The sequence below is a fragment of the Schistocerca americana genome, chromosome 5, assembly GCF_021461395.2.
Source record: "Schistocerca americana isolate TAMUIC-IGC-003095 chromosome 5, iqSchAmer2.1, whole genome shotgun sequence".
Lineage (NCBI taxonomy): Eukaryota > Metazoa > Arthropoda > Insecta > Orthoptera > Acrididae > Schistocerca > Schistocerca americana.
The window spans coordinates 713,956,310-713,975,603 of NC_060123.1; positions in this window are offsets into that span (position 1 = coordinate 713,956,310).

Consider the following 19,294-nt stretch of genomic DNA (forward strand, 5'->3'; position numbering starts at 1 on the left):
TAATTGCAACTGTGCTAGTTCTTCACTATGTTTCCTACTTATTTCTAATTGCGCCTCTTTAAGTTGTAATAGTGATTGTGTCTCACCCTGGTTGGCATAAACCTCTCGCTGCGTACTGTCAGAGCCTGTCTCGCCTCTTATACTGAGCTTTTCTACATCTGCACTAATCGTATTCATTCTGACCCCTACCTCTTTGATTCGCTCATCCGGCAACACGTCCCTACACTCAGTAGTATCACTCTCTATTGCAAATACTTGTACCTCCAAATTATTAGCTTTTTCTTTCACGGCGTCACATACTTGCTTCAACGCACCCAGTTTCTTCTCCCCCTCATCTAACCGATTATTAACTACGGACTGACGCTCATCGATAACTGTGTGCAGCTTCCTCATTGCCTCTTTATTTCCCTTATCCATTGCCTCCAATCTTTCCTAATTTGCTTGCAACCTTTCCTTAGTCTCCTTATCTCTCTCCTTAGTCTCCCTATCTCTCTCCTTATTATCTCTATCCATCGCTTCCAATCTTTCCTAATTTGCTTCCAATATTTCCTTAGTCTCCCTATGCATTGCTTCCAATCTTTCCTTATTCTCCCTATCTCTCTCCCTATTTCTCTCCTTATTATGTCTATCCATCCTCTGTAAAAACTGTAGCATCACATTGTCATTTGCTACTTTCGACGCGCTCACCTCGTTCGCCTGAGAAACCGTAGCCTCGCTAAGGGTAGCTGCACTTTCACTGCATACCTGACCTAGTCCCGGCTCGCCCGCGTCGTCGGGAAAAGCCCCCGATTGTGAACAAAGCCCGCCGCTCAAAGGATCACCTAGCAGCGGTCCACTGAACAATTCAGCTCCTTCTGAGTGTTTGTCGTTCTCGCTCATTAGCCCAAGATCAACAGCTACTTCCTACTGCACTGCTACGTTCACCCCAGAATCGCTATTCTCCATGGTGACTACACTTTTCGACTGCGACCTAGTTACTACGGACATTACGCAAAAAAAAATTATACCACGATCTTCCAGCCTTGGACGATATAGCAATTAATTACATAAAAAAAATAAAAGATCCTCACCAATCCAGAAAGAAATTGCAAACAGGAAAAATTTTACTTCTTAGCGCTATCACAATATATTCCATCAAAAAATAAAAGAATCTTAACAGCAAACCCGAACAGCAAAATATCCTGGCAAAATATCCTGGAAGCAAAAAAACCTGGCAAAAAGAAAACGGAATTCTGGCAAAAAAAAAAAAACGGAATCCTGGCAGGGTCGAAATTATGAGAGGCACCCACATGCCTTGCTCATACTGTGGCATCAAGCAGTCAGGCCTGCAAGATGAGTGGTCTGCCAAGCGAGTGGATTCATTCTTATTTATCGAGTAACATGAACTCTAGACTCTCACAATTAAGTCACTAATCAATACGCAACGGAAACACGCATCTGACTATCAGTAATTTGCAGAACTCTGACTGTACACTACGCACTGGCAATACCACATTTTCTTTTTGTCTTTTATTTAACGGCTTTTGTCAACACGTGGCCACCGCACTGAATATGAATGGCGCACACATTATAAATTCGGGACATTATGACAACATACAATTCGAAGGAAAAGACCACCAATCTTTTTCTTTTCACTATCTTATTTATTCCGATAAATTCTCTAACCTAAACACACAAATTCTATAACCTACAACAATAACACATGACAAATTCCGCCCAGTGGGCATGGCTTTACAATAGTGAATCTCTATATTATGGTCTCGTAATTATATTTAACGCTACAGTGCACTTTCTGGATAGGATGGTGGATCTTTTATTATACCTCACACTTCAACTCTCACAATCATCATCACTAAACTTTCCTCCAGACCGAGCGGTACCGAAGGAACAAGCATAATCCACTAATCTTTTGAAACTACCTCGCTACTCTCTCATGCAAACCACACATACCCAAATTACATGACATACACCACGCTACAACATGAGACACTCTTTATCCTGTGTCTCATACACAGATTGACACTCACACAGTACTCACCATGTGGAAGTACTCGTCTCTAATTTCAAGTCCTGCACACGCCATTTCTTAAATATTTCAACTTATGGTACACACGCAATTTCTTAAATATTTCAACTTATTGTACACACTCTAGTAATTCAGCTTAACTCAAGCACATGGAAGTATTTCAACTAATAGCTACACGTGGTTTCATTGTGACCATTGGTCACTTCTGAAGATTACTACAATCCCTTTAATATTACCTGCCAGACATTTAATTCTCCCCACAAAAGTTCCTGAAATAGAGAAATTATTATTTCACACTACTCCTAAATATTCCACATGCACACCATGTCTCCAATCTTTCATCATTACGAAGCACAACTAAAATAGGTCTTAACAGCACAAGATCCAGCGGCAGAGTGCTAAAACATGGCCGTTCTCTAGGTCCTCTCCCATCTCTGTCGAGGTGGGGGAAGCACCTTGCTATCGTATTGGTCAGCCACATTTCAGGCCCTCAAAGCTCTGGTAAATTTCATCTCTTTGGTCCCACCAAAGGTGGCAAAAGGATCGACTCAAAGATGATCATATATTCACATTCACTATCTGCGGTTATCAGACGACCATACATTCATTCATTTCACAGATCTCACCAAACTGGATGTAGGGATTTACTTTGTGGGAGTGCACATGTGATCAATTAAATAAATAAATTGTCATTCTTTCCCACACTGGTATCCGGCTTCGCTGTATTAATTGAAATTGAGTTATTTTACAAAAAAAAAAATGTGTTGTTCTGACAAAAATAATGAAGAATGTTGTACTTATTTTCAATGTCGGGCGGTACTGTACCCTTTCACAGTGATTATCGTGCATTACAATTTCTTATGTCTTCAAAATTAAATCATGACAGGTTAAAACGTTGGGCATTGCTTCTGCAAGAATTCCACTTCACAATAGTCTACATTCCTGGCAAGGGGAACATTGTTGCGGACGCACTGTCACGCGCACTGGCTGGGCTTGAGAAAAGTAACACAGAAGGCAACCTCAAGAAAAATTTCAGTATTCTTTACATTCAGAAAGTCGTATTTGAAAACTTCATCTCCACATCTTTAAAGGACATTGCTCATGAACAAGATAAAGTTCCGATTTGGAAAGACATCAAAAGCAAATGGCATGAAAAGACACACACACAGATTCGGCATTATTATCTGGTTAGAAACAACATACTGTTCAAACGCTGCACAGTTTATGACAAGCTACAGGTACTTTGCATTCCTGACGATTTTGTCAATAAGCTCATTTGGTACATTCATTTCAGCTATGCAAATTTTGGCCCATGAAAATGTTATCATATTCTTCGGACGACTTGCTATTTTAACAATATGGAAAAGAGAATTCGAAGAGTCTTGTCTATTTGTAAACTTTATCAAAAACCATCTACTATCTCATATCGTGCTCTGTTATTTTCTATCATTCCTTCTAAATTAAAAGAATTTGCTGCTGTTGATCCCTTGGGACCCCTTGTCAGAAGATCGAATGGATTTTCGTACGTTATAGTCGCTGTTGAACTTACTTCAAAATTTGTTTCTTTCACTCCGTTACGCAAAGCCACTGGACGGTCTGTATCCAATGCCTTTGTTAAAAATTTCTTACGTGAAGAGGGCCATGTCGCCAAAGTCATTTCAGATAGCGGACCGCAATTCAGATCTGCTGTTTGGTCACGCATGCTTCGGAATCATAAAATCTAACCTGTTTTTATTTCATTGTACTCACCACATTGTAACCCCTCCAAACGGATTATGAAATAAATCAATAAGCTTTGCAGACTTTATTGTCACAGAAAGCATCAGCATTGGGACAGATATTTACACTTATTTCAAAACGTGCTGAATGAAGTGCCTCATGACTCCACTGCTTTACCACCTACTCTTGTACTGAAGAATGAAGAACCACCGAACAGAATCAGAGAGCTTGTACCTTTCCCGAATACATGTAAACTTCGACACAAAGACATAATTGATTTGGCTATTAAAAATATAAAATCTGCAGCAGACAAATGGAGAAAACTACACGGTAAAGAAAATCCAAAGAAATAATATACTGGTCAGAAAGCTCTCATTAAAGCTCATTCATTGTCACATCAGAAGAAACACTTGAGTCACAAATTCTTTCTAGTTTACAATGGACCTTACAGAATCCGACGTATACCACATGAAAATTGTGTTGAAGTTGAAACTCTGCGTACTAGGAAGAGTAAAGGATTGCACCACATTTCACATGTAAAACCGTTTGTTGAAAGATAATCTGCTTTTTAACTTTGTCTTTGGCATATAACTTTTCACTTTACATTACTAGTATGCTTTGTCAGACTTAGAGTCTGTCAACATGCAACAATGTTTGAAGTTAAATATCCAGTCTAGAACCTAGGGAACGTTTTTAAACAGAAATTATGAATGCATTGTTACAGTGAACAGACAACACAGTCTTGTTATTTGTACATTCTTGCATGTTAGTTGCACGATTACGTAACGACTATCAGGCTTACATACTTAGAACATATACCGGCACTGCTAATGAGATTTTAATGCAACATTTTGGTTTACTTGAAATTACATTCTGGATTTAAAGTACTTTCTGTGAGGTACCAGATGACACAGTGGTTAGTTTATGTGACAGCTACACGATTTTATCACGACGCTACTAATGAGTGACAATTTACAATGTTGCTTTTGCGGTGTTTCTGTTTCATATCTGCACAGTTTTTTTTTAATTCTTCTGAAAAGTAAAACACGTTTTAGTAGTAACTTTTGTGGTATAGCTACAATGAGACAGCCTTTTTCGTAGCACGACAATACGTTACAATATAGTACTTTCTTGATCACGGTAAGGTACGTAATAACTACGATATCTATACGCAAAGCATTTCACTTTCGTTTATGATGAGGTAAGTACATTGATTTCGGCAGAACTTTACTTACACAGGACGATAACTACGACACTTCCACAGAGATTATCATACAACAAGACGCACAGTTTAGCGCTACAGCACACGTATTTGAGTGATTAATTTTGTACTTAAAACTTTTATTTTTAAAGATTTTTGAATTACAAAGATACAAAGGTTTTCCGTGATACGTTTCATTCCATTGCTCTAATTTGTAACACTTGATGGTATAGTTACATTAATCCTCAGGGGGGTACACGTTTACTTTGAGTACCATGTGTTTGGCAAGCACAAGGAGCCCTAGCTAATATGGTATTTGCTTATACAACTTTACACATCGGTACCATACTTCTGTAACACATAAATCGCACAGCTATCTGATCATTTGACTGAGCGAGACAAACATTTATTTTACTACATCAGTGACAGATGTTTACGCAATTACACCGTTGGCTAACTTCACACATATGAAATTGTATTTTGTCTGTACTTTGTGAACTGTTCATATTTTTCTGGAACCATTGTGATACTATGAGAGCTTTGAATGATATATTTGGTATGGGATCATGATTTTAAAGTACATTTGAGGTAGGTGACACTATTGAAATGAGCTGAGAATTTTTAGTAGGTTTTGAAATTATTCGAGGAAGCTATGACGATTTTGAGAATTGGCTGAGATGTTATGATATTATTACGACGACGATATGTAGTACGCTGTTGAGGTATGTTTATGATCAATAAGATGATGCTACCGTATATGAGGAATTTGATTATGCTACATATTTCTTATGATGAAATCTTGAAGAAGTGTCGACGAACATGTACATGTATAATAAGGTAAGGAATAATGAGTTGTAGTTAGGGACTCTGACTTGTGAAAAAGGATGTTGGAAACCAAGAATCGTACTTTAAGAGTTATGAAATGTGTGTAAATACGTGAATGTATCACAATGCCTGCAAAAATATTTTGGGCACTGTTATATTCATAGGATTTTGTTTCTACACATTTGTAACGCAAATTCCTGACCTGTGAATTTTTTTTATGACACTGTCGCTGTAGTGCAAACGGCTGTCATAAATATTTGGGTAAGAAAGTGAAGTGACTTTCACGTAATGCGTCGTGGACTCCCAGCTGTGCCACCTGCCTGGAGAAAAAGCCATTAGGTGAAAAAAAAAGAGGCTATTATCCTCACTATTGACATTCCTTTGTAGAAAGCATCGCAAATACGACACGCTCAAACTTGAAAACATATGATTACACTGTGCAGCCCTTAATTTATGATATTTACTAAAATTCCTGATATTAGTTGTAATATTGCATTTGCTTCGCTAATTTATGCTGCTTGCTTTGCCAATTTCCATTTTTTTGTCATTGCTGTTTGTGTTAATTTGTTATGTGCTGCGGCATAGCCTCGTCCCTTGGTATATATATATCTGAGTTCAGTAGATTTAAGTTAGCTTAAGATGGGGTAGGCTATATAAGAGAACAACTTGCGATGAATTGGTAGAAATGCATTGAGAAGCTATAAGAAAATGGTTTGGTCAAAAAAGTATTTTGAAAGAGGATATGAACAAAAAAGTAGGGTTTAGGGACAACAGGTTTAGGTAGGATTTTCTTGGAAATAAATGATGATGTAAGATAATGGAAAATAAATAATGAGGTAAGAAATATGTGAACATATAAATACAGAAAGCATGCTTGGATAGGATTTTTTTAGTGGAAACAAATGTTGAAATAAGACGAAAGATTTATGGAATGAAGTTTTGGGTTGGACTGCAGTACCAAATGTTACACTGAAAACAAACCCTGTCCTTTCCTCCTGTGTTATTCTGCTATGTGTTTGTGTTTTTCCTGTCTTCATGTGTTTAGCTAATAAGATTTATGTTGTAGAATTTTTCTAGTACTAAGCTACATTCACTATGATGAGGAATACTGCATTAATTTTTCTAGTACTAAGCTACATTCACTATGATGAGGAATACTGCATTAATAATATGTTATTTTCTTTGTAAAGATGTTTATAGACATTGTTAATTCTATTCTGTTTCAATGCTTATGTGTGAAATTAATGTTTCAAAAACTATTCTCATTATTTTATTTATTTACTTATGTCATAATACCTGTAACACTGATTTATATGTTTATTTCTATTCTTTTGTAAAGCCTGTATTACTACAAATGTTATGTGTACTATTATGTTTTAATGATGAATTTTGTACCTTTGTTATTGTATTCTTATGTTATAAAATTGTAATTGACACCAGTTCATCAAATTAAGTAACTTGTAAGTTACAGTTCACTGCACACATTTCTGTTGGTCATAGTATATGGACAATATGTGAGAAGTAGGGACTGTCAGTGTTTGGACGTGTGTTCATAAGTCAGCAAGGGACTGGTTAACAGCATTGCTGGTTCTAAGGACATTTCAAAAAAAAATTGTCAGTGCACAAGTGGTGGTTCATGGACTTGCTATATTATCTGCAAGACTCTTCAATGGTGATTGTGCACCCGCACAGTCACAACAGATGGCTGCTAGCCATCTCTACAAGGACTACAGTGGGTCTGCACCTTTGATGGCCCACCAATACCATAATTTCTACAAGGACTGTAGTGGGTCTGCACCTCTGGTGGCCCACCAATACCGTTATCTCTACCAAGACTACAGTGGGTCTGCTCTTTGATGACACAACATTCTTCAAAACTTCGACTGACTCTGCTATGGGTTGGCTCTGTTGTGGCCAATTACCTGTCTGCATGTCAAGAGTCAGCACTGTCTTTCCGTTGGAAGGACAACACTACTTCTTCAAGACTGCATGGAAATCCACTACTTCAGTGTGCATTTTCGTTTACTGCTTAGATTTTGAGAAAAAAAAACACTGCAATTTTACTGTGATGAATGATCCGGACTGTCTTTATGGACCGTGAGAAAATTTTAGCTTTTGACCAAGATTGTATCGATAAGTGTGTGCATTTGATTTCCGTGTTATTGTAATTATGAACAATTTTTGCAAATCTGTATTGGCCACTGCCCAAAACAATTTGTAAAATTTTTTGTGGGGAGCATGGGGGCCATGTAAGTAGGCTGTTTAGGTTTTTTTAATGATAACGCCACGTAGCGCTCTGTTGAAAATGACTGGCTGTGCTGTGTGCAGTCTGTGGCTGGTTTGCATTGTTGTTGGCTATTGTAGTGTTGGGCAGCTGGGTGTTAACAGCGCGTAGCGTTGAGCAGTTGGAGGTGAGCCGCCAGCAGTGGTGGATGTGGGGAGAGATATGCGGAGTTTTGAAATTTGTAAGACTGGATGTCATGAACTGTTATATATATTACGACTTTTGAGCACTATTAAGGTAAATACATTGTTTGTTCTCTATCAAAATCTTTCATTTGCTACCCATGCTTATCAGTAGTTAGTGCCTTCAGTAGTTTGAATCTTTTATTTCTCTGGGAGTAGTGGCGCTCGCTGTATTGTAGTAGTTCGAGTAACGACGATTTTTGGTGAGTTAATGTTAGTCAGGGCCATTCTTTTGTAGGGATTTTTGAAAGTCAGATTGCGTTGCGCTAAAAACATTGTGTGTCAGTTTGGTGTTAATCAGAATAGGTAAAGAGCTAATGTCTGAGTGTGTTCAGTTCTGCTCAGCTGTTTGAAAATCAAACAATGTAAGAGGTTTATCAGCACAGTAATTAATTAATTTTTCTAAGGGGACGTTTCATGCCTACTTTCATTCCATAATGTCAAACGGTATAATATTTTGGGGTAAATCTTCTAGTCAGATAAAAGTTTCCAGAGGCCAAAAGTGTGTAATACGCATTATTTATGGAGTAAATTCACTGTCGTCCTGCAGAAACCTCTTCAAAGAACTGGTTATAGTAACTACTGCCTCTCAGTATATTTACTCCTTAATGAAATTTGTCCTAAATAATATATCTCTTTTTCCAACAAACAACTCAGTTCATACATACAATAGCAGGAAAAAAATGATCTGCACACGGATTTAAAAGCACTTACTTTAGTTCAAAAAGGGGTCCACTACTCAGGAACACTTATCTTCAATAATTTACCAGCAAACATAAAAAATTTAGTTACAAATAAAGATCAGTTGAAAAGGAGCCTGAAAGGGGTACTAGTGGCCAACTCCTACTCCACTGACGAAATTTTTAATAGAAACAAATTATGTATTGTATTTATTCATACTATTAGTATTGTTATTTCAGCTTAAAAAAATTGATATATTCCACATCCACGAGGATCTCCTCAGCACGGATCTATGGAACGAAAAACTAATCTAATCTGGGTGAAGCCGTGGGTTTTACGACGACACGATAAAAGCATTCAACAAAACTTTTTACTTGAGCTTACAGTGGAAGACGTCAAGTCGTACATCAATTACTTAAGAATGGGTGAGCACACATTTCTGTATGTGCTCAGTGGAGTGTATCGTCATATCACGAAGCACAATATTCACTTAAGAACTGCTACATCTTCAGAAGACAGGCTCACTGTAACACTCCGATTCCTTGCTACAGGAGAGGGTTATGTTAGGTTTGGTTGGGTTAGGTCAGGTCAGGTCTCCAATCTTCTTAATCTACTTTTGCATTCAGGGTGCCTCACGTTGTAAAGCGTCTCATCAGCTTCATACATCTCTATTAATTTTGTAGTTGTCATCATACACCAATTGTATTTACCGGCAATGTTTGTAAAAACACTACAGACGACAGAACACTGCAGCGATGCTAGCGCTCCATGTGGTAACATGTCACATTGCAGTGAACAGAAGACAAGCGATTTCTTTGATCAAATCTACAGCGAGGCCCTAGATTTGATCAAATATTGGACGATATTTGACAAAGTTCCTATTATATCATCAAATATCTTTGACAAAGATTTTTGACAAAGATATTTGACAAAGAAATTTGATAGTGTAGTACCGGCCTTGGACGACACTCGCCCGCGGCCAGCGCCCCGGCGAATTCGTGTGTTGTCGCAGTGGCCGAGCAGTGTCGCTCAGATGGCCGTGCGGACAGCCCAACCGCCCGCCGCGCCTCGCAATGCCGCTGTACGCGCGCTCCTTACGGACGACAGACTGCCGCGCCAGCAGCAGTCAAAAGCGGCACAAAGCCGTTAGTCAACAGACGTAACGCTGCAGTGGATCGTGACGGATGGTCAACAGCAGCAGACAAAAAGGAAGAGGAGCACTATTTAAACCCGACTGGGAAATTAATTTCCTTTGTACTGCTGTCGAAAATCATGCCACATGTTGAGTATCTCATCGGAACCTCACGTATTTAAAAAATTACTCGATTGAACAGCATCTTAATACCTGTCACAAATATCAGTTCGAAAATTTGTCACAAGAGGAACGCCAGTCAAAGCTTGAAGAACTGAAAGAAAATTTCAAGCAGCATTACAGCGAATTAAGTGTTTCCTATCGTATGACTCTTAATTATTTATAAAAATGATAAGTAAAACTATATTTTATAATCTGATATGTCACTTAGCAATGTGCTAGTTATCGAATATCAGATTGTCAGCAACAAGGAACATTTCTTTTCGGTTAACTTTTATATTTGGGCTGTATTAAATCGCGTCGCACAGACATAAGAAAAATTTCCTTGTGGGTCATTTTTGGCCACTTTCTGAAAAGCTGTCACAAACGCTCTCTCGGGCAGCATAGTCTCATTAAGAGTCATTCTTTGTTTTGCTATATTTGTGTTTTTATGGATGGGAAAATGTATGTTGTAGTTTGATTTATGTTTTCAATTAATTAAAACGCAAACATTTCAATAGATAAAAATTTATTTTGCGACCACATTTCACTTTCCTTGATAGCGTCTACGGCCGCTTTTCAGAGTAACTGGGGTGAAAACGAACCTAAAACCAATCTTTCTTAGTTAGTTTTTTTTTTTTTGAATTTCAATGAATGAAACAATTAATTGTTAAAATGATAAAAGTGTTTTAAAAAACAGGATTGTACAAAATTAATTGTATGTTCTTTTTTGCCGTGGTAGGAGCAGGAAACAAGTGGGCCAAGTCTGCGAGAAAGTTACAAATGCTCGCTGAAAATTGCGGAAGCAGGGAAACCCTTTGCGGCTGGGAATCTCATCAAGGATTGCCTGGTCGACTCAGCGGCTTGTATTTGTCCTGCAGACCTCACAGAAAAGTTTGAAAAAATAGCTCTTTCGCCTCAAACTGTTGCTCACCGAGTCGAAGATATGGCCTTAGATATGGAGCAGCAGTTAATGGAGAGAGCGGCAAACTTCATTTCACTTTCTATCGCTCTTGACGACTCCGCGGACGTTGCGGACATTTCTCAGCGCGTCATATTCATCCGAGGTGTCGACGACAATCTGCGTGTCACAGAAGCATTTCTCGACCTTGTACCATTAAAAGACACAACCAGGAGTTTGGATATTTTTCTAGCCGTGGAAAACGTGTTAGAGTCAATGGGTTTAAAATGGGAACGCCTGACCAGTGCAACAACGGATGGTGCCCCTGCGCTACGACGGATACGCACTGGATTTCTGGGTTCCGTCAGGTCAAAAATGGCTGAAGTCGGCTGTTCTTTTTTCGCGGCAGTCCATTGTCTGTGCGAAGACCGTCATCATAAAAAATGTTATGGACACCGTTCTTCGAACTGTTAATTATCGTCGATCGCATGGACTCACACTCGCCAATTTAAAGAATTTCTGGATGATATCGAAGCGGAATACCCGGACATCCCCTACCACACCGAAGTAAGATGGCTGAGCAGAGGAAAGGTGCTTCATAGTTTTTTATCCTTGAGGGGTGAAATAAAATCCTGTTTGGAAATGAAAGGACGTCCAGAAGAATCAATTTGTGATCCTAAGTGGGTGGAGAATTTGGCTTTTTTGAGTGACCTTGCTGGTCATTTAAATACTTTGAACATTTCATTCCAAGGCGAAAATCACTCTGTTGTTGATTTAGTGCAGACGATTCAAGCATAAAAAAAACTTGTTTTGTGGATTTTTCAGATTATGTTCAAATCATTTGCGAATTACAAGAACAGACTGAAAACAGATTTTTGGAGATAAGTGAGCTTCAACCGGCCTTAGATATATTTGTTCGCCCGTTTTCCCTTCGGGTAGAGGACATCTCACAAGTGCTTCAACTAGAGCTGATGGATCTGCAGTGCGACATCCGCCTGAAGGACCGCTTTCTTACATGTAAAACTTTGGATTACTTTTACAGCCGTCTTCCACGAGAGACATATCCTCTTTTGGACAAGCACGCGGCTGAAGTTCTCTCAGTGTCTGGTTCCACGTATATTTGTGAGCGCTTTTTCTCTTTTTTAAAGCTTCCTAAAACTAAGAACCGTTCATTACTTGGCCATAGATGTTTGACTACTTCTTTGAGATTAGCTGTCTCACGGAATATTGTACCAAACCTAGACAAAATCGTTTCTTCGAAAAAGAAAAACGTGTAAAATGTTAATTGTCTTCTTTAACAATGTTGACTGTAAGAATTAAAGAGCTTTATAACCTTAATTCTATTTTTAATAAGTTTTCAAACTCGTTCAGTTAAAATTATTACGTACATAACAGCAAACTAAGGATCCGATTTCTAAACTGTGAAAAGGGATACGAAACGCTGTCGCACGAAGTAAGACAAAATATATTTACTTGTAACTACTAACAGTAAGAATGAGACTCTATATCCCTTACATAAAATTATTTCTAAAACAGAATATTTTGTTTACGTTTGATCTGACCGCGGGACAGTACAGTGCAGAGCAGTGCTGTGCGGTCTCACTGGCTCCGCAGCTCTCTCTCTCTCTCTCTCTCTCTCTCTCTCTCTCTCTCGCTCCTACGCCGAGGCTAGCGACACACGGTCGTGTACGGGGCGCTGAACTACATTGCCTCGCGCCCGCCGGGCGCAATTCTTGGATTTTCCTGGCTTCGACGGCGGCGCCAGTCGACACGATCGTCGACGCTAAACAATAAACGACACTCATCCGACCACACGATTCCACTGACCCGCAGTCCAATCTCGATAATACTGGGCCCACTGCTATCGTAGCTGACTGCGCTGTTGGGTCTATATGGGAAGACGTAGCGGTCCTCTGCTGCGGAACATGTTCAACACTGTGCGCTGAACGATGGGCTCCAAAACACTTGTGCCTGTGCCAGAAATGCATTCTCTCGACAGAATTGCCACAGATAACTGCCTATCCTGCTTTAGACAGTGGGCGAGCTTCCGATCTATATCTTCTGTGATGAGTTAGGGACGTCCAGCTTCTTGTCGCCCAATCGTGGTTTCAGCGTTCTCCAACCCTTGATGCTGACCACAGTAGCGCGCCAACAGCCGTCCAGCTTCGCCACTTCCGAGATGCTCGCTCCCAGTCACTGGGCCACATCTATCTGGCTTTGGTATTCCGCATTTGCGGCACTTTTCGTCGCTAGAATTATTCCCCATTGCTCTCTGCTCCGCTCACGTATTTCTCTTATCGTGTCAAGTCCCCTCAGCGCCAGCGAACAACACGCAACCCCGCGGTGGCAGTGGTCATAATGTTTCGGCTTGTCAGTGTACACATTTATTAAAGGTTCTCAACCGCACGGTGTGATCCGCAGCTAGTGCTGCAGTCTTTGAAAGAAACAGCAGGCTCCTGATAGCCATGTGTGTCTGTAGTTTGGGTTACACACGACACACATTCACGGCGTAGTGGGTTTCGTAACGGGACGTACAGAAATGGCGACAATGAGCAGTTGCTTTTGTGGAGTGACAGTGTAGTATTGTTGCAGTGATTCCGCCTCTGTGAAAAACTTTCGCCTAGAATTACTCGACGATAGCCGCGAAAATTCTCTCGCTTTCGGCGGGGTCGCAGTGAGACCGGGCGCCACGTAATTCCGCAACTGCACACAAAATTAACGCGGCGAGCCGGCCGTCTGAGTGACTGATTCGGCAGCCGGCTGCGGCCGATACGGCGCGCTGCGGCGCAGTGCCGGCCCGCCCACCGCGCAAACAAAATTCGAGCCGGCCGAAACAATTAGTGCCGCGCGGCGCGGCGTCTGTAATTAGCCGGCGAGCGGCGCGGGGGCGGCCGTGGGCGGCGGCGGAAGCGCGGTCTGTTTGCAGCGCCGGACCCCGGCGTCCAGCCGCGCCGCTGTGATCACCGGCTGTGCCGCGCGCGATACGCATCTGATCCGCAAACAAATAGGCGCCTCGGCGTGGCTTTTCAGCGACTGCTCATCCCCTGAACCGTAAACCGGCCACCACTCGTCTCTGCCCCGGCACATCTCCCACTCGCACTCGTGGCCCCAAACCGTTCATCCAGCTATAGTCTGGTTAAAACTACTTGACAGTTGTCACTTCACACGCTGGATGTGTCTTCCTCCGATCAGAGCGCTCATCGTCATGTCTGAAGTCTACACACACACAAACAGAGACAGAGAGAAACGAAATGATTATACCGAAATACTCACATCTCGTGCGTCACTTATGCAGTTATCATCAGAGAGAACGGCCTACAGTAGCTCAAATTCTTACGACATCGTGTAAAACCGAATTATTTAAAGGCTGAAAATGATTTTTACTATCGGATCTGCAGATAAATAAATGTAACTAAATAAGCTCAACCAACTTCCATAGCGCAGTCTATCGACACGCGGTTATGGAGTAAAATTATTATAGTTTTCAGTTAATTGGTTTCAACCTAATTTTTCATTTTTTATCTTTTGTTGCATCATTTTCATCAATCTACTGACCTTTTAATTTGGTTTTATTTTTCTTCCCATTATTCATCTTCTGCAGTATGCATGTGTCACGTATAATACGTAAATGAAATTCCAACCAGGACTGCTCACTGGTAGCTATCGCGCCAGCTCAGTAGCAAAAACTAGAAGTTGCAGATCCTTTTAGCGCTCAATCTGAATTTTTTCCCCTTGGCTTTGCTCGTAAAATTAGATTTAATCGCCGTGAGGAAAGCGGGACTGTTTAATAGTTCTGCCTCAGGTTGATGACCTCCGTTTTCTTGAATTATTGCACATCAACAGGTTCTCGTTAGGTTGGGACACGAGTGTAAATTCGGGGCTACGAAACGCGATCCCTGCCGCGCTTAAGTCATTGGTCATTTAAAATGAACCGTGGACAGTGTAAGTAGGCTGTTTAGTTTTTTATATCGGTAACGCCACCACCACGTAGCGCTCTGTATGAAAATCACTGGCTGTGCTGTGTGCAGTCTCTGGCTGGGTGGCATTGTTGTAATATTCGCTATTGTAGTGTTGGGCTGTTGGCTGTTAACAGCGCATAGCGTTGCGCAGTTGGAGGTGAGCCGCCAGCAGTGGTGGATGTGGGGAAGTAAGATGGCGGACTTTTGGGAACGGATGGTCTGGACGTGTGTCCATCAGAAACAGTACATTTGTAAGAATGGATGTCATGAACTGCTATATATATTATGACTTTTGAATACTATTAAGGTAAATACATTGTTTGTTCTCTATAAAAATCTTTCATTTGCTAACTATGCTTATCAGTAGTTAGTGCCTTCAGTAGTTTGAATCTCTTATTTAGCTGGCAGTAGTGGCGCTCGCTGTAATGCAGTAGTTCCGAGTAACGAAGATTTTTGTGAGGTAAGTGATTTGTGAAAGGTATAGATTAATGTTAGTTAGGGCAATTCTTTTGTAGGGATTTTTGAAAGTCAGATTGCGTTGCGCTAAAAATATTGTGTGTCAGTTTAGTGTTGATCAGAATCGGTAAAGAGCGAAATGTCTGAGTACGTTCAGTTCTGCTCAGCTGTTTTAAAATCAAATAACGTAAGGGATTTACCAGCACAGTAATTGACTAATGTTTCAAAGGGGACGTTTCAACAGAGCATCTCCTGTTCCTGTCATACCTGATGGCAGCAGCTTTCAACATCGCTCCGCTTTACATGAATAGAATTTCAGCGCTTGTGAGATGACCCGCCGTGACTGCACGTCGCTTTTAATAGAGCGGTAGCCGATGTGGGAGTACTGTAGCCCCAAGTGACACACGTCAACTATCAAGTAATTTTAAACGGGCTCCAAAAAGTGACACTGCATCGCTGTAATTTGGCAACAACTCCGACAGACATCTTGCCCTTGACATCTTCACTAACGATTATGAAAACATTATTTTCATCATGGCAGCGACAACAACAACCGTTATGACATTGACTCGAATGAAAAACAGCACACAGTTGCACTAACTTATATTTATTTAAACCTTATAGCAGAAACTATGGTCATGGTTTAAATAAATACAATTTAATCCAACTGTGGGCTGTTTTTCATTCGAGTCGATTATGAAAACTGCAACATCTAGGAAATCCGGACAGAACGAATCTAAACACTGAAGATCAGCTGAACACTTCCCAGTGTCTCGTAAACAGCAACAAATGTTTAACTTGTTTGTGTCGGGCCTGCAGATCTAGCAATAAAGAGCCCTATTGGATAACGAGAGGTCGCGGAATCGAATCACTGTCGGTTCAAATGGCTCTGAGCACTATGGGACTTAACTGCTGAGGTCATCAGTCCCCTAGACTTAGAACTACTTAAACCTAACTAACCTAAGGACATCACACACATCCATGCCCGAGGTAGGATTCGAACCTGCGGCCGTAGCAGCAGCTCGGTTCTGGACTGAAGCGTCTAGAACCGCTCGGTCACAGCGGCCGGCGAATCACTGTCGGGCCTCGGATTTTTCTGTCTGCGTTTTGACCCAGCCGCCATCTCTCAACGGTGCGAGGACTCTTTAGAAACGACACGTGGCTCGGATTGCACGTTACACCCTTTCCCCACTTGGATAACTGGGGTAGGTTCAGGACTCGCAAGTCTCCCTAGTGGGGTCCAATTGAAAGACTTGCACCCGGGCAGTGAGCGACACGAAATTATTTTTACGAGGGCTACTCGAACGTAAGAAATGCCGCGAAATGGAAACCACGGAGGTGTTGGGCAGTGTTTCAAGTAGGCCCGTAGATGGCATCCCCTCGCTCCTCTCAGTGCCAAACACACATTGAGTACGCAAAGATGCGTAGAAAATATGGTCTCGCGCCAAGTATGGCTACCTGCCGGGATATTTCGCCTGATTTGGTGCAACTCCAGATAATGTAACTGTCACGCAGTTCCTTCTCCAGCAGAATCCTCCGACACACACTGCAGCAACAAGTAAGACTCTCCTGCAGCATTTATGATGGACACTGATCATCCACTATACAGTCCGTACTTGCCTGCCCCTGATTTTCATCTCTTCTCACAGGAACCACTGGCTACGAAGATCAAATTTTGGCACAGACAACGAGCTGCAGTCCAGGGCAGAAATTTGTCGGGAAGCTCAGGGGCTGCCTTCTATGACGACGGTATTGGAAAGTTGGTACAACACCCTGACAGGTGTCTAAGTCGGAGCGGCGAAGATGTAGAGAAGTAGATAGAAGGTGTAGCCAACTGTTAAGACACGTCCGATTTTCACTGTGGTTTCTATTTCGCGACTGACCGTTCCTTAGTTTCCGAATAGCTCTCTCACATTAAACTGTCCGAGTCGTTGACGTACATGCCTTAATGTTGGCGGACCTCATAGGCACACGGCAAATGGAATGTGGCGGTTACGGTCTCAGTACCTGCGTTCCCACAGTATCAGGGTGGGCTCCTCCGCTCCATACAGTGCAGTATAAATGCCGCTGCACTGGTAATTATCTGTACTACGCGGGGTAGAAAGCACTCGAAATTATAGTCACCTGCTCTAGTAAGATTTTTCATATTTTCCCATATCAAATACTCATGTGCTCTAAGATGTTCACCTCTTATCGCTTCGGTTTGTTTACTCCATTCCAGTATACAGCCACATTTAACAGATTGTACCTACATATTCCATACAAATTACAACTATTTGAAAAGACTTCATATCACCGCTGTGGCATTCTGTAGCAGATCAACGAAGAAAAACGTATTTGCATCATTTTTGAAGGGAGTAGCTTAACCTGCGGTTTTCGGATTCTAAATCTATATCTGACAGCAGCCTCTCTTTCTCTCTTTTATAGGATACGAATTCACCACGTCGTCAGCTCGCTGTGGAACAGAAAATAAGCAACCACCGCACACTTAGTTGCAATCGAAAGTAATTTAATTTTCACTGTGAACAAAGGTTTGCTGGAATGATTTCTTTATTAAATGGGAATAATTATTATATCTGCTTTCTGTCTTCTCCTTGTGCGTTTTAGTACAGCTTTTTCTCCTACATATTGCCCTCGTATCGCTTTTCTATCACTGTGATGTAATAAAAAAAGCACCCTGCTTGTTCGTCAGTAACATCGCCCTCATTTCCACGGAAAAATCAAGGTAGTGGGTCCATAAAGCGAATCTAGAGGCTCATCAAGCAGCCAGGCTTCTAACTTTTCCAAAGTAAATGTAGTGTGGGATACTATTGTTGCCTAAAAGCATTCTCCTTGGACGCTTCCTAAGCCTTCCTCTTACTCACTAGAATTATTAATTCAAAACTCAAACGGAACATTTTATTTTGGAAAAGAAGGTGTAGCAAACAACTTTTCTTTCAATTTTGTTCCGAAAGATGATGACATTTCTATCTTAGATATTTTAAAATCTTTCCACCTTTGTGTTTGTCTTTCACAAACTTTGTCAGTACGGCTATATTAAAGTTCAACAGTGTTAACAGAATTGTGATGCAAAAACAGACAGCTACAGCTGCACGTGGTTCCAATTAATGTTCGTTAAGAAACCGAAACTAGTCGCCGAATAAATAAATATCTATTTTAGTTGAAACTCTGGCCAACGGCTTTGCTGCAGTGGTAACACCGATTCCCGCCAGATCACCGAAGTTAAGCGCTGTCAGGCTGGGATAGCACTTGGATGGGTGACCATCCAGTCTGCCGAGCGCTGTTGGCAAGCGGTGTGCACTCAAACCTTGTGAGGCAAACTGAGGAGCTACTTGATTGAGAAGTTGTGGCTCCGGTCTCGGAAACTGACATAGGGCTGGGAGAGCGGTGTGCTGACCACATGACCCTCCATATCCGCATCCGGTGATGCCTGGGGGTTGAGGATGACACGGCGGCCAGTCGGTACCTTTGGGCCCTCATGGCCTGTGGGAAGGAGTTTAGTATTAGTTGAAACTCTGGTTGTTGCTTTTTGCGTCACAATGTAAAAATGAGTTGCTGTTTCACTATACCCAACACGCTAGAATTATATTAATAGAATTATTTTCGGGTGCACGACAATGTTCTGTTTCACTATACCCAACACTCGAATTATGATAATAGAATTATTTTCGGGTGCATGACGACAGAAAAAAAATTGTTCTCACTAGCAACAATGTCAGTTTATTCCGGACCAGTAGCCCCTTTCTAACAGTCTCTTTCTCTTAAGAAA